Below are 15323 nucleotides of genomic sequence, written 5' to 3' on the forward strand. Positions count from 1 at the left end.
TATATAAAGCCTTAATAAATCCTGATAAGCAAACAACTTACTATGTAAAAGTGAAATGGGAAAGAGAATTTGACATAGAAATTGATGATATAGATTGGCTAAACATGTGGAAATTACATCATACAACTGCTAGCTCTCGGATATGGAGGGAATTCGCCTGGAAAAACCTTATAAGATTTTTTATTACACCCAAGTTTAAAAGTAAACAGTTACAGAGGCATCAGGAATGTTGGAGAGAATGCGGGGAGATGGATGTTGATCATTCTCATGTTTTTTGGAAATGTTCAAAACTTTTGGAATATTGGGAAATGATCTGCAATGTCCTATGTCAAGTATTAGGATACACAATTCCAAAGAAACCTGAAATTCTTTATTTATGCAACTTTGGTGATGACACTATACGTAAATATGATAAATATTTGGTACAGGTGATGTTGATAGCTGCAAAAAAAGTGTATAACAAGGAATTGGGGGAAGATGAACGTACCATCAAAGGATCAATGGAGAACTACGATTGAGGACATATTTCTAATGGAAAAACTAACACAGATTGAGACTACAAGAACCGCAAATGAACAAAAAGTGGAAAAAATGGACATTATATAAGCAAAATAATTGATAAGACTGTGCTACCCAGACTTATTTATTTATGTTGTTGTGTGTTTTTTTGTTGTTGTTCTTTTAAAACTAATAAAACATAAGTTACAAAAAAAAAAAAAAAGATCACTGTAATTTCAACAGGACTCTAGAGGTCAAAGATAAATACTTTGGAAAATATGCAATCGGAGGATCATATATTACAGTTAATTATGAGCAGATACCCCACCCCCCCATGGGTCAGTGACATGGTCATCATGTCATAAGATTATGATAAGAGTTTATTAATTTGAGCTGTATGATATTCATGGTCTTAACTGTAAATATATTAAACTGTATGTGTCTGTTTACATTTTTTATTGTCACAGTCTTTTAACCCTTTAAGAGCCAAAGTCACAATATTGCAACAAGCGACGAAACTGAATGAAACAGACAGCTTTTTGAAATCTTGATATCAAAATGTAATATTTAAATAAATACATAGCTCTGGCACCTAAAAGGTTCATTTCAGTTTTATTATTTTGTTTTAATCCCGAACAGTGAATCACGACCTTATCTGTACTACATCTCATCTGTACTGTCTGACTTTGCAATTCCACTCTGTTGTATATAGCCTATGTAAATTTTTATTAGTTTTTATTACTTTTTTTTTTATTTTTTTTTTTATTTTACATTTTATGTGTTTTTCTTGCACTATCATGTTTTTTTGCACTATATCTTTATGCATGTACACTTTTTCTTGCACTTTTTTTCTGTTGCAGCCTTGACCATTGAATTTCCCTGTTGTGGGATCAATAAAATCTAATCTAATCTAATCTAATCTAATCTAATGTAATATAATGTAATCATGTAATCTAATCTAATATAATCATGTAATCTAATCTAATAATCTAATCTAGTCTAATAATCTAGTCTAGTCGAATCATCTAATGTAATCTAATCTAATCTAATCTAATCATATAATCTAATTTTATCTAATCTAATGATGTAATCTGATCTAATAATATAATTTAGTCTAATAATCCAGTCTAGTCGAATCATCTAATGTAACCTAATCTAATTTAATATAATCATCTAATTTAATTGTATCTAATTGTATCTAATCTAATCATCTAATCTAATAATCTAATCTAGTCTAATAATCTAGTCTAGTCAAATCTTCTAATGTAATGTAATGTAATCTTATTTTATCTAATCTAATGATGTAATATAATCTAATAATCTTATCTAGTCTAATAATCCAGTCTAGTCGAATCATCTAATGTAATGTAATCTAATTTAATTTAATATAATCTAATCATCTAATCTAATCATCTAATCTAATCTAATAATCTAATCTAGTCTAGTCGAATCTTTTTGTCTAATCTAATCTAATCTAATCTAATAATCTAATATAATATAATCATCTAATGTAATCTAATCTTGTTCCATCTTGATACACATTGCAAAACAGTGATATAAAACTCATGCATACGCTTGTGAAAAGAATTAGTCACAGAAAAGGAGGAAAACAGCTGAGACAAACATGTCAACAGTACAAGTGGTAAAGTCATAAGAAAAACCCATCGTGGGCTCAGATGCCCAGAATGTCATGTATTTGACCCTTTACACTAAGATACTCAGCGATAATAAAAATCCAGTCTTGGAGGTTTAATGCCTGATGTCAACAGAGCATCTAACCTGTGGATAATAAGCCTAAGATTCACTCACGTGTATCACTGTGAACCAATTCTATCAGTTCCCTGATGTCGCTGAATGCTGCTAATGCTGCTAACACTAGTGAGTGGATTTCTTAGCTCTAATGGGAGAGATTATTAATATGTCTGGTTATTTTTACCTGTGGTTTTGAAGATACAAGGAAGAAACGAGAAAAAAAGTGCATGTGTTTGGTTCATGACAGACTGTAGAACTGCTGTAAATGAACACCGACTGTTGCAACACCTCATACTGTCACTTGTCTCATGAAATGATCACATAGTTAATATTAGATCTGATTAGGTGGTGTTGTCATGGGCTAGTGTTAGAAAAATCATACACCATCCTAATGAAGTTAGTTAGACTAAATGTTCACATGTTCTTTCATGTGTGATCTTAGACAAGTACCAAGGCATCAGCCATGTGTGAATCCCCTGTCATTTAGTCAAAATAACCAAGGTAACGCTGTTCTGAAGATGGGAGACAGAAAGCTGACGTTGTTTTTCCACAACTGTAAGACTGAAACCTGCAGAGACAGTCCTCTGAGTTTGGATTTGTTGATCATTGCTCTATGATTCACAGCTCTTTTCTCCTTCTTGCAAGAATAACTCGCCTGACGGAATTCACATCCAGGTTTCAAGTGGTATTTTTGTAACAGCTAGTATATGGACAAGATGTTAAAGATCAGAGGTCAACTGATTATTACCTCCGCCACGGAGGTTATGTTTTTGCCGGCGGTTTGTCTGTCTGTCTGTCTGTCCATATGGAAGATAACTCAAAAAGTTATGGACGGATTTGGATGAAAATTTCAGGAAATGTTGATACCAGCACAAGGAACAAATTATTAAATTTTGATGGTGATCAAGGGGGGGGGGGGGGGCACTGATCTGCCTTGGCAGAGGTCTGCGCTTTCTGAGTGCTTTTCTAGTTTTAGAAGCAACAGTTTTCTCTAGGGATGCACCGATGCCGATACCAGTATCAGGTATCGGTACAATACTGAGCGCGTGTACTTCTACTTATACTCATAAAAGTGCTCCGATACAAACACACCGATACCACTTGACAGCAGTGTGACGTTCATCTCATACTGCAGCAGGTACATGGCAGTGGAGGAATGTCAGCAGTGTGGAGATTTTTCAAAATAAACGACGGTGACAAAAGTAATGCTGACTTCAAGTTACGTTAAGGACACCGACGGATGCGGGCGGAGCATTCTGTCCATCCTCTGCGTACATTCCATACGTAACTCTGTCCGTTTTCCGGGAGCTCACAGATGCGTACCCAGACGGAGAACACGGAGCAGTACCACCAGGAATCATGGAGTTAGCTCAACTTATCAAAGAACGACTGTGTGAGTTAGAGAAAAACTACTGACATATTTATGCCAACGACCCTCATCAGTATCAACATTAGCATCCACATTAGTATTACTCCCTCTGTCATCGCCATGTTTGTTATTATAGACTTTTGTTTTTTTCTTCTTCTTCTCAAAAAACGCAACTCTTCTTCGTGGTATTTTGCAAGTATTGGTTAATTAAGAGTGGCGCCCTCTGGTGGATTGATTGAGAAACGCTCATTCCAACACATTTAATGTCAGTAGCAGCACTTAGTTACAGTCAGACTAATGACAACGACAATAAAGCACATTTTCAAAAGTAACTAAGAACTGTAACAGTATTATTAAGTACTTTTATCGGTACTCGGTATCGGCAAGTAATTATACCTCAACAGTACAATCTATCCACTAATCATTCTATAAAAGAAAGCAGTAAGGATCATTCACAAGGCAGGTTACACAGATCACACAAATGCATTATTTTTACAGTCAAAGTTACTAAAATTCAAAGACATCATAGAACTACAAACAACACAAATCATATTCAAAGCCAAAAATAATCTACTACCAGGAAACATACAGAAATTATTCACTGAAAGGGAAGGGAGTTATAATTTAAGGGGTAAATTTAATTTCAAAATTCAGACGGTGCGCACTAAAGGTTTTACCATATCTGTGTGTGGTGTTAAAGTATGGAATAGATTGAAGGAGGAGCACAAGGAAGGTTCAAACATAAGACAGTTCAAAAATAGTCATAAGAACATGTTTCTCACAAGATAGAAGGATGAGGGTTATTAATTGTCACCATATGTTCACTGCTGGTTATGTATATGTTTCCTTCCTTGAATTATTTATTTATTTATTTATTTATTCGCCAGCACAACTAAGAAAGGCATTGATAAACGATTATATGTGTATTTGAATGTTGTATATGTATAAATGTACAGGGATGAATGAGTGTGTGTGCGTGAATAGATACAGTCTACTCTCATTATACCGCCAACTTCCGTTCACGGCCAAATTGGCGGTATAGCGAAAATGGCGTTACAACGGGTTGCGTCCATAATGTGCATGTCTTTACTATATGGTGTCTATGCTGCCTCCGTTAACCCGTTCTAATTGCGTTTCTAAATAAATCTTGATTCTGTTATGTTGTAAGGGATCATTTAAAGTGGGGAAACATTTTAAGCATTATTATACCGTGTCGGGAAATGACACCCCATCATCTTGAGGCTTTGGCTTAATCCCACGTCCTCTTCCCGACATCCTGACCTACTGAGTGTTCTGCGATAAATGAACGGTGGCTGTTCCGTAGACCTACTCGTAGCTTGTCGCGATCAGCGTCTGGCGCGTTTGTTTCAGTGCATTGTTAAAATTTATGTGTACTCGATGGCAATCACGCTGGCGGTATAACGGGCGGGAAATCAATGGTATAAGTGTTGTTTGTGCATGGAACTGGGCTGGCGGATGGCGATAGGCGGAAATGGCGGTATAACGGCGGGCGGTTTAACGAGAGTAGACTGTATATGAATATAGAGAAGTAATGTAAGAGGAAGAGGGACATATATTATTAATAATATTGTCGGGAGAGGGGGTGGGATTAAATAAGTTGCACTTCTTCCCACCCCTTTTCAGGCACGTAAAAGGAACTATTGTGCTTTTCTTCTGTCTAAGATTGTTATGATTTTTGATATTTGTATTATTATGTATATTTTGCAAGGGCATATATGTTAAATTTCATTGCATGTTCGGAATAAATCACTAAATCACATAATCAAATGTAAATACTTGTACTCAGTCTGGAAAACAGTGGTATGGGTGCATCCCTAGTTTTCACTAAATAGTTGCTTATTCAGGAAACTGAGACACTTCTCCCATAGGATCCATTCACACTAGTCAGACCCTGGTGATTCAAGACGTGGTTACAAATAAACATTGGAATCTTGCATCTTTTGTCAGAAAATCACTTTACACACAAGTTTCTTTTCATTTTTTTGTAGATTTTTTTTCGATCACATTGAAAATCTGCCTCCTTCTACTCATCGAAAATGCATCATTAATCAGACTGATAGTCAAAACTGAAAATAACAGTAGTATCATTAAAATCCTATCACTTCCGATTACTTTTGGATGAAATGAGTCGGATGAATTATTACTGTTTCTACCAAACATTAAGGCCAAACAAAGGACTATAAGAAGTTTTCCAATTTGTGCAGAAAACTCAAATTACAGTAATTATGTTGGACTAATTACTCTCTTAGATTTCTAATGGTTATTGTGATGTTCAGCTGTAGACTTATTGATTAAATACTTTGCGAGTGATGCTCACTGACCCAGATTTGTTGTTGTTGTTGTTGTGTTTACTGGATGTTCGGTTCAGTGGTTCTACTTTCTGGTTTCTGGCAGTCAACGATCAACTTTCCCCTTTATCCAGTCTGTCATTATTCTGCAATCCGCTGTCAGTTCTTGTATTTATTTATTTATTTTGTGGAGCTGATGCATTCAGAATTGGGTCTTACACAAAACAAATTGCATCATCTTCGTCTCTTTCAGGCCTGTTTGAATGGAGTGAGATTTCAGCCACAATATGAAATCTGAATCTTCATATCATCAGCCCACGGGCACAGATTAGCTTTTAGAGACATGACATTTAAGTGAATGGCGTAATTGCCCGGTGCTCGATCCAATCACCTGTTTCCTTGACAGCAGTTTGATTGTCCTCTGTTACATTTCATGATTATTGACTGATTAGGATGATCATAGAAATCGATTCCTCTTTCTGGGTAATCAATCCGTCCTTTACTCTCTGACCTTTTCTAGCAGCTGTTTGATAGGTGTCACCTGCAAGGACTTATTTTCTCTTGTATTACTTAGATCAATGGTTCCCAACCTTTTTTGGCTCGTTACCCCCTTTTAACCAGCTACTCAGGCTGGTTGGTTGGGTCGCTCATGTTCCAGGGTTTGAATCTCCAACTACAAAAATGCTCCTAAAAGCCAAATAATAACAGCATATCTACGTCTTAAGTCAGCGGTGTCAAACTCATTTTAGTTCAGGGGCCACATACAGCCTATTATGATATATAGTGGGCCAGACCAGTAAAATAATCGGATAAGAACTTACACATAATATCAACTCCAAAGTTTTCTCTCTGTTTTTGAGTGAAAAAAGTACAATTCGGAAATGAAAATGCTTACATCTACGAACTGTACTTGAACGTAACATAAAAATATATAAACAACCTGAAAATTCTTAAGAAAAATAAGTGCAATTTTAACAATATTGCACCATAGTCTATCATTTATACATGTGCATCACAACTTACAGATCACAGTGGATCTACAAATACACAAAACATTTAGTAATAGGTAGAATATTGGTAAAATTCCACATACTTCTCTTAAGACATTTCAGGCAGTTCTTATTTGTTCAGGTTATTCACATTGTTAGACTCGTTACCCCCTTTTAACATTTTAAATTTCAGGTTACCCCAGACATTCAAAACTGAGACTTTTTTTTTTTTTTGCTAATATGAATTTGTGTTTGATCATGTAATAGTTTGCTATACTATGTTGCAAATAAACATTAATTTTAAATGACATTTAGTCTGTATAATGTATATTATTATGGATGGAGGCAGAAAAGCCAGGTGTAGATTACTGCACAAAGTGAGAATTGATTTTCCTTGGTCAGGATATGTACAGTCAGTCCAGCTTGTGTTTATAAGGCTGACAATTAATAATGAACAAACAAGAACTCAAACTATGAATTATGAAAGAGCTGCAGCATCTGAAACTGACCACAATGAACATTTGAAAGATAAACAGTACCACAGTGCTTCAGTTTCAGCTTCACAGTTTGTTATAGCTTTTATGTATTGCTGTGCGTTTGCAGAAAAACATACTGATGGTGCTTTACTAGAGCCAGAGCAGAGTTGGGTAAGACTGCATTTCAATATGCTGCCCCCTCTGCAATCTGGAATGCCCTGCAAAACAACTTACATCTATCTGAACTTGTTACTAGAGGTGAATTTAAAGCTGTTTTAAAGGAGCGGGAAATCAATGAGCTTGGTCAATGTAGCTGTTTTTAAACTTGCACAAATGATTGTTTTGTCACGATCGATTGTTTTGTTTTGTTTTTTTTTTTATGTTTGTTTTGGGTTTTTTTTATGTGTTGATTATGTCTTGTCTTGTCAGAAACTGTGTGTTTTGCTGCTTTTCTTGGCCAGGTCACTCTTGAAAAGGAGATTTGCAATCTCAGTGAGGCTTTTTTTTTTTTACCTGGTTAAATAAAGGATATATATATTGTGATTGTCTCTCTCAACTCACCACATATTTTTTATCAGTAAGTTGTTTTTTTTTTTTAGCAATTACTAGAAATTTCAGGTGACCCCATTTGAATTCCAGGTGACCCCACATGGGGTCCCGACCTCGAGGTTGAAAAACACTGACTTAGATACTTCCTACGTATATTTATCGAAAAACATGATTACACATAGCAACGTCATTGAGGTCAAAGATCCAGGACGCTGTATGTACACAAGGGATGAATGTGGACAAACAAACAGGCTGGATTTATGATGTTATGGAAGGGAGATGCAGTGACATGGAGATTAGATAATTACAGTACATCCACCGACCGATTTGATCCTGTCTGGGGTTTTATGTTCCACTGTCTCCATTAAATAATCTAGTGTTTCATGATTGACTTGTTTTTGCTGGCGCCGTGCCATGGCGGATTGAGCCAGCTGAGCCAGGATCGATTCTCATGTTAATACATTACTTCTGATTGGCAGAAAAGACAGACTCTAGTGTTTCAGCGGCGTAGGACTGATGGAGCGGATGACACTCGCTTTGGGGCTCACATCACTAGCATGATAACGAGGAAACTGAAATAAGATATTGGAAAATGTTTCAGAGAAGAAGAAGAGGATGTGGTGATTTATTTGTTCTGCTGAAGACACTCAAGTTAAAATTATGATGGATGAAGCTGAACTGAAAAGAGTGCATGGAATGAAAATTTTGGCCATGATGATCAGAAATTACTCATGAATAATGTCAAAACAAGTATGTCTGCAGCAATATGTTGTCAAATCCAAGGCAAACTAAAGTCATTCTACTGTTCCCTCATAGTTCCGTATGTGACATATTGTTTGGAATTTTAGGGAAATGTATACGAAACCAACTCTAAATCCATTCGTAATGGCTAAATTACTTATATCCATATACAGGGTGGGGAAGCAAAATTTACAATATTTTGAGGCAGGGATTGAAAGACGGTGTATGACCAATTAGTTTATTGAAAGTCATGAGAATTTATTTGCCACAAGAAAATTGACATAATAGAAAATGTTTTTATTCTATGTGTCCTCCTTTCTCAATAACTGCCTTCACACTCTTCCTGAAACTTGCACAAGTGTTCCTCAAATATTCGGGTGACAACTTCTCCCATTCTTCTTTAATAGTATCTTCCAGACTTTGTCGTAATAGTTTTGCTCATAGTCATTCTCTTCTTTACATTATAAACAGTCTTTATGGACACTCCAACTATTTCTGAAATCTCCTTTGGTGTGATGAGTGCATTCAGCAAATCACACACTGTTTGACGTTTGCTTTCCTGATTACTCATATGGGCAAAAGTTTCTGAAAAGGTATGGATAATAGTGTTAGGTATGATTATGACATCAGTATATGTTTGGTTTCAAAACAATTGACGTAGTTCCTGGTGAGAAAAAACAACTAAATGTTCATTGTAAATTTTGTTTCCCCACCCTGTATATCCATATATATTTGCATATATTTCATTATCACATAGGCTTCTAACTCTATTTCAGATATTTTCATGTCATTGTGTATTATAGAGCAGTTTTGACCTCTTCTGTGTTGTGTCCAGAGTAGATGGCCAGACCGACACCTGGGTAGGATAGAGATGATTTCTCACAGGGGTCTTATCTCTAAGTTCCTGGCACTAACCAACACACTTTCGACACACCATAATTTTCTCATGGGAGACAGAAGACTACATTGTGACTTGTATCTTTGGGTTCAGACAGCTTCAGCCTTTGCCTGAGGTGTATCTCTTTCTTGGAGCTCCAATAAAGTGATTACTCTTGACACTGAACGCTTGAACTGACCCTTCTTTATTGAAGACGAATTAGTAGAGTATTATTTTTCCATAACACATTTTTGTGCTACAGAATCATACACCAATCAGATTCTTATGCATCAACCAGTGCAGTATTTAGTAATTTACCTACACATGTATAAAACTACACAGATAATTTAGGAAGTACCGTATAATGCACTTCCAAAAGGGATTCAGAGGTTGTTTGAAGGTAAAAACCAGGAACATGTATAATGCAAATACATATTTAGTCATTTTTCACTTTATGTTTGTCCTGTACTATTTAGCTTTTGATCATTTACATGTTTTCGCCTTAATGTTCAGAATTTTCACCTATTTTTATTTGTCTTTTTGTTTTTTTGGTCATTAGTTTCATTAGCAGTCATAGGAAGGAACAAACGAACAAAAAAACGTTTAAGTCTGACATCATGATGCTGTAAAATTAGTTTTAATCAATAATTATCGCAGTAAATGTAAAACTGAGTTTGCTTCCTCAGTGAGAGTTCAAGAAACCAGACACTTACATGCAGCTTAAAATGATTACTTATGGTCAGAGCAGGAGAAATATGTCAAAAATCAAGAGGTAGAATATTTAAAAGAATTATAATGATTCAAAAAGTACAAATTCTGAGGCATTTTATAGGCATTTTAGATGACAGTGTAAACAAAATCAAACCTACATATCAAACCTACAAACAAAACAAGAATGTAATAAAGTTTATGTTTCATAATGATATTTTTCCCAATGTAAAGTTATGTTATGATGTTTGCCATTAATGGTTTTAGCCAAATCTTTTGTTAGCAACTTAATATCTGAATTCCACATTTTAATTTTACACAATATTCTTAAGTCCTCTACTCTTCCACTATTCCACTTTCTGAGTTTTTTTTTTTCTTCTTGTAATCATACAAACCAAAGGACAAAGGCTATTGTATATTCAAATTGTACAAATTAAAACTCGTGCAGGCAAATCTTTATATTCTGTATAAAGTGAACTGAATGTGTCTTTGGTTTATATTGTATATGCACAAGCTGATTTAGCTATTTTTGTCTTTATTATTTTTATTTATTTATTTATTTATTTTGCCAGGTGTACAGTCGGAAAAGGTACCAGGAAATACTTTAATATTAAAAAAGTCCTATTAAACTGAGCCCTTCACATACCTGTAGCAGTACACATTTATGAAGCTAATTTTTCTAAAATAAATGTTAAGATTCTATGTATTCCATTCAGTATTCCTTTCCACTGAACTGACAGGACAACTTTAGAAAATCACACTGATGAAATTCCACACTTAGGTCTTTATTTTATGACCTCAATCATTCGACTCATCCCATTTTCTTTGGAATTTATGTGTGTGAAAAGAGACATTTCGAGGTCCCATTCAGTTACTCGTGCTATCTGCCCACCTGATAGTCTTCTTTGAGGAAAATAGTAGAGAATGGCTGCTGCCCGGCTATCACAAGTTGCTTATCAGACCTGCATTGAATTGAAATGAACCACGGTGCCACGGCCGTAAATACAGACACAGAGCTCCCCGCAGGCTTTGATTGTGGTTTGTTTGAAGGCGCCTGAAGGGTTAATGCCTTGTGCACATGATGGCTAAAGGAGAGGTGAGGAAAGGTCATTCCTTTCCAGTGGAAGCTCATCAGCTGGCCTCAGCAGGAAACGCTCACAGGTCACACACAAACCGCCCATGAAACCCGAATAAATCTGTTCAAACATTGTCACTTTTCTGTTATTGACTGTGGATATGTGTTTGGACTGAAAGTGTGTCTGGGATGTGAGGAGGTTTTATGTGCTCTATATTTACTTTAATATATATATATATATATGAAACATCCTATACTTTTCTTCTGTATAACTGAAGGAAAAGAATCCGTAATTACGCCATTCACAACCTTTACAGACACTGATACTCAACTATTATTCAGAATGTGAAAACACTGAATTTCACCTCAACATCATATTACTTTTGGGTGTTCTAGGTGGTCCACTTAAGACACAGGTGTCAAACATACGGCCCAGGGGGCCAAAACGGGCCCACCAAAGCATCTAATTTGGCCTGTGGGATAAATTTGTGAAATGCAAAAATCAAACAATCAAGGATGTTAAAATCATTTTAGGTCAATTCAATCTGAAGTGGGTGAGACTAGTAAAATACTATCATAACCTATAAACAATGAAAAAAGCTGTTTTTTTCCTCTGTTTAAGTGTAAACAAAGTAAAATTACGCAAATATGTTTATATTTGCACACTAGCCTTTTACAAAAAATGTGAATAACCTGAACAAATAAGAACTGCCTGAAATGTCTTAAGAGAAGTATGTGGAATTTTACCAATATTCAACCTATTACTAAATGTTTTGTGTATTTGTAGATCTACTGTGATCTATAAGTTGTGATGCACATGTATAAATGATAGACTATGGTGCAATATTGTTAAAATTGCACTTATTTTTCTTAAGAATTTTCAGGTTGTTTATATATTTTTATGTTATGTTCAAGTAGATGTAAGCATTTTCATTTCCGAACTGTACTTTTTTCACTCAAAAACATAGAGAAAACTTTGGAGTTGATATTATGTGTAAGTTCTTATCTGATTATTTTACTGGTCTGGCCCACTATATATCATAATAGGCTGTATATGGCCCCTGAACTAAAAGGAGTTTGACACCCCTGACTTAAGACGTAGATATGCTGTTATTATTTGGCTTTCAGGAGCATTTTGTAGTTTGAGATTCAAACCCTGGAACATGAGCGACCCAACCAACCAACCTGAGTAGCTACACAAAAAAAGAAAAGCTCATATTTGTGTCTGGAATCAGAAACATAATCATCATTGTGATGGGATAGAATTGGGTTTCGTATGTAACGTTTTGTTTGGAGTTCTAGGGAAATTTGTACGAAACCAACTCTAAATCAATTTTTCTGCTACAGTCATACATCGATCAGATTCTTATGTTTCAACCAGTGCAGTATTTAGTAATTTACCTACACACATATAAAACTGCACAGACAATTTAAGAAGCACCGAATAATGCACTTCCAAAAGGAATTCAGAGGTTGTTTGAAGGTAAAAACCAGGAACATGAATAATGCAAATACGTATTTAGTTATTACTAATTTAATGTTTGTCCTTTACTATTTAGCTTGTAATCATTTACATGTTTTAGCCTTAAACTTCAGAATTTTCACCTATATTTTTATTGTCTTTTTGTTTTTTGGTCATTAGTTTCATTAGGGTCATTAATGGTCATAGGAAGGAAGGAACAAATGAACGAAAAAACGTTTAAGTCTGACGTGCTTTTATGTGCTCTATTTTTACTTTAATATATTTCTGAAACATCCAATACTTTTCCTCTGTATAACTGAAGGAAGCAAATCCATAATTACACCAGTCACAACCTTTACAGACACTGATACTCAACTATTATTCAGAATATGAAAACAATGAATTTCACGTCAACATCATATTACTTTTAGGTGTTCTAGGTGGTCCACCTAAGACGTGGATATGCTGTTATTATTTGGCTTTTAGAGCATTTTGTAGTTTGAGATTCAAACGCTGGAACATGAACGACCCAACCAACCAGCCTGAGTAGCTCCACAAAAAAAGAAAAGCTCATATTTCTGTCTGAAATCAGAAACATAATCATCATTGTGATGGGTTAGAACTGGGTTTTGAATGTAACGTATTGTTTGGAGTTCTAGGGAAATTTGTACGAAACCAACTCTAAATCAGTTTTTTTGCTACAGTCATACATCGATCAGATTCTTATGCATCAGGCAGTGCAGTATTTAGTAATTTATCTACACATATAAAACTGCACAGATAATTTAAGAAGCACCAAATAATGCACTTCCAAAAGGGATTCAGAGGTTGTTTGAAGGTAAAAACCAGGAACATGTATAATGCAAATACATATTTAGTTATTACTAACTTAATGTTTGTCCTTTACTATTTAGCTTGTAATCATTTACATGTTTTAGCCTTAAACTTCAGAATTTTCACCTATATTTTTATTGTCTTTTTGTTTTTTTGGTCATTAGTTTCATTAGGGTCATTAGTGGTCATAGGAAGAAAGGAACAAATGAACGAACAAATGTTTAAGTCTGACGTGCTTTTATATGCTCTATATTTACTTTAATATGTTTCTGAAACATCCAATACTTTTCCTCTGTATAACTGAAGGAAGCAAATCCATAATTACACCAGTCACAACCTTTGCAGACGCTGATATTCGACTATTATTCAGAATGTGACAACACTGAATTTCACGTCAACATCATATTACTTTTAGGTGTTTTTTGGTGGTCCACTTAAGACATGGATATGCTGTTATTATTTGGCTTTTAGGAGCATTTTGTAGTTACACAAAAAATAGAAAAGCTCATATTTCTGTCTGGAATCAGAAACATAATCATCATTGTGATGGGATAGAACTGGGTTCTTGATGCACAAATGTCACAATGCTGACATTTAGAGGTAAAGGTAGATGCAGGAGTGAAATAAGGAAATATGTTCTGTGACCATCAGTAGAATTGTAAAAAATAAATAAATAAATGTTTTGATTAAAAAATTCACAGGGAAAAATATATCTTGATGGAAAAAACAAAATGGCACAAACTGTATTTTGACCAGAGAAATGACTTGTTAGTGTATGATTAATTGGCGTAGGCTTTAGTGTAAACAAGAATATTAGTGATGTTTACATGCACACTAATATTTTAAATTATTCAGTGTTATGTTCAGATCAGGCCTATAATTAAGCACAAAAAAAAATGTGGGGTGATCAGATAAAGCATAATGGAGTTAAAATGACTGAAATTTGCACTGTTGTCTTGGCAACGGGTGCAAATGTTGATATGTGGATTGTTCAGTGTGGGTCAGGAATTCAGCATGAGGTATCTGGTGCAGATTGGAGTGCATCAAAAGTATAACCGCTTATTCTTTCATGGCAAAAGACATGTGCTGTGTTGTCATGGCAACAGTATCAATATTGACAGCATTTTAATGGCATTGGGACAAATGTCTGTAGATAACACTGACCAAATATGAAAGAGGAGTTCGATCAAATATACAGTATAATGGAAGCAAATTGTGAAAGGGATTTTACAAAATAAATAAATAAAAAGGTATGAAATCCAATATGGCGGACTTCCCGTTGAGATGAGATCATGTGACCAATTCAGTTGGTGATAATAATAGATTTTTTTTTTATTAATCAATGTTTTGTTACTAAAGCAAGTGATAGATGTATGTACCAAATTTTGTAAGTGAAAGTTGCTCTCCACAGAGTTGAAGTATCAAGATTTATTTATTTATTTATTTATTTATTTATTTATTTATTTATTTATTTATTTATTATTCAGGAATGCAGTGGGCAAAAAATTCACCAGGCCTGATGTGTTTGGGCACATTTAGTTCTCCAAATTTTGGATCTCACATTCTTAAAGTATTATAAAGATAATATGAAGAATTCTTACAGTCACAATACTTGTTAAAAGTTGTAGAAATATGTGAAAGGAAAACAAATACCGGGCCATCTGCTGCATCAGCGTTTGATCTA

The 15323-nt window shown here is 34.9% G+C and overlaps 1 long non-coding RNA gene across 1 annotated transcript; it reads left to right on the forward strand.

The window, feature by feature from the left end:
- The first annotated feature begins 297 nt into the window (after window positions 1-297).
- On the forward strand, window positions 298-10875 carry LOC115433374 (uncharacterized). Its single transcript, XR_003937349.1, has 4 exons — window positions 298-433; window positions 865-876; window positions 7972-7974; window positions 10865-10875. It is a non-coding gene; the product is annotated as an uncharacterized LOC115433374 (long non-coding RNA).
- The last annotated feature ends 4448 nt before the right edge of the window (window positions 10876-15323 follow it).

Source organism: Sphaeramia orbicularis, chromosome 14 (assembly GCF_902148855.1).
Source record: "Sphaeramia orbicularis chromosome 14, fSphaOr1.1, whole genome shotgun sequence".
NCBI classification, from domain to species: domain Eukaryota; kingdom Metazoa; phylum Chordata; class Actinopteri; order Kurtiformes; family Apogonidae; genus Sphaeramia; species Sphaeramia orbicularis.